Here is a 2,148-nt window from a genome sequence, read left to right on the forward strand (position 1 = left end):
GCCGAGCCCCGCCGAGCCCCGCCGGGCGCCGCCGCCCCGCCCCGCGCCCGCGGCCCCGCGCCCGCCCGCAGGAAGTGACACGGGGCGGCTCAGCCGCCGCCACGGGAACTTCGCCCCCCGAGAGCCCCGCGGCGCCGGCGGCGGCTCGGCCCGGCCAGCCCCGGCTCGGCCCGGCCAGCCCCGGCTCGGGGCAGGGCAGTTTCCTCGCCCGGTGCCGTGTCCGCGCCCTGCCGGCGCTCGGGAGTGCGCCCGTCCCTGCCCAGATCCCGTCACGGCTTTAGGACTCCCCCAGGGGAAAAGGGAGTCGCTGATGTGGTGGCAGGATCGGGAGTTTCCTGATGACTTTGCTCTGCACGGTCTATACTTAGGAAGCATCACAAAGTTTCGTGGCCTTAAAATACACGTGGCCTTAAAATACACCTCTTCCTTTTTTAAATATTCTTTTGACTACCCCCGGCCCTGCAGTTTTTTTACTGAAAGCACTAGTGCTTCTGACTAATTCCACCTCAAGCAATAAATTTCTGTGGAAGGAGGACATGATTTTCTATTACTCTCGGCATGCTTTTGCAAAGTGAGAACACAAAGTTCTCTTACTGCATCGTCTATCCCCCAGGCTCCATAATCACAGGCAGAACCAGCCCAGAGCTTCTGTTGCCCCAGTTTTGAAATAGCAGCAATGCTTTTCACCCAGCTCTGTAAAGCACTTGAGATCTACTCAAAGGCCACCTGCCAAATTAGCCAGGCCAAGAGCTGGATTCCACTGACAGCACTCATTCACTGCTTCTCTTCAGCCCCAACACACTTTTTTGAAGAAAAAGAGGACAGCTCAAGGAGGAGCCACTGGGAATGACAAAGAGAGCATGAGTATGTGCACATGCTGGGTTTCATTCTGCCCTCATTTAGGGCAGAGGAAGCCAGAAGGAGAATCGCATTGTGAAGGAAGCTGGAATGAAATAAGAACACACGCAGCATCTTGCAGGCTGTGTTGGGCTATGACCATGAATTAAACAGCTCTTTGATGACCCTGTTGGAGGCTCCGGAGAGGGGCAATAGAAACAAGACCACAACTGAGACCCTAATATCCCTCCTTGCAAGGGCACAGCAGTGTGTGCAGTAACAGCTGGAAGAGCCTGGGCTGCACAGCCCTGTGCCTGTTTGATATGTGCAGGGAGGGACTGTGACCCCAGGCCCCGGGGAGCAAGAGATAGTGCTGGCAATGCTCTGCACATACAGCCTGCTCTCTGTTGCAAATGGTGCAGCAATTTTGGCCCCTTGATGAGTGTAGAAAGACTTGGGGTCTGCCTCATATGTAAAAATGGGCTGATAGACCTAAGGGTAGCAGAAGGGATGTCTGGTACTGCTGTCCTTGGCGCCAGAGAGTTCAGTGACTGAAGGCATATCCAGCCTGTGCAGTGGGAACCCCCTTGGAGTTGCTTTTCAGGAGCTGGAAGGAGTAGTCAAGACAGTTGGTGAATTTTTCATTATTTGTATCTCCCAGTACTGAAACACCAGAAAATCTAGCTCAAGACTCCCAGAGGAGCTAGGAAAAATAATCATTGCTTTAGCTCAGCTTCTCTGGGTTCAGCAGGAGGAATAAACTTCACCCATAGTTGGGAATTCCGTTTAAAGAAAATGCAGTGAAACGTCCCGGTAGAAACTCAGGCACTGAGCAGGACCTGTTGAGTCCTGCTGCCTGCTGTCTGTATTTCAGCCCCGGGGGCAGGGCCAGGGCCATCTGTGAGCACATCACATATGCAGGGCTGATTTCAGCAGCCCGAGGTGAACGTGCAGCTCAGATCCACGATGCTAGAAACAGAAGCACACCATGAGGATTTCATAGGATTCCTATGTGGACTCAGCTGCACATGCTGCCTTTTTCAAATGACAAATCCCTTTTAGAAGGAGAAAACCCCTTTTGGAAGGATAAACCCATTTTACAAGGGGAAGAGGTACGTTATGGTAACAGCTGACTGCTGGCAATGGCACCAGCTGCTGGGAGGTCAGGCCTTTGCTGTTGCCTATCCTGAGTGTGTGACAGACCTCTTGGTCACACATGCTGCTCCCTTGTCCATCCCCCTTCCTTTGCAGCCCCTCCATGCAGAAAAGAGCAACCCCAGCCCATTAAGGTAGACAACAGTGACCAGTGCT

This window comes from Sturnus vulgaris, chromosome 11 (assembly GCF_052056855.1).
Source record: "Sturnus vulgaris isolate bStuVul1 chromosome 11, bStuVul1.hap1, whole genome shotgun sequence".
NCBI classification, from domain to species: Eukaryota; Metazoa; Chordata; class Aves; order Passeriformes; family Sturnidae; genus Sturnus; species Sturnus vulgaris.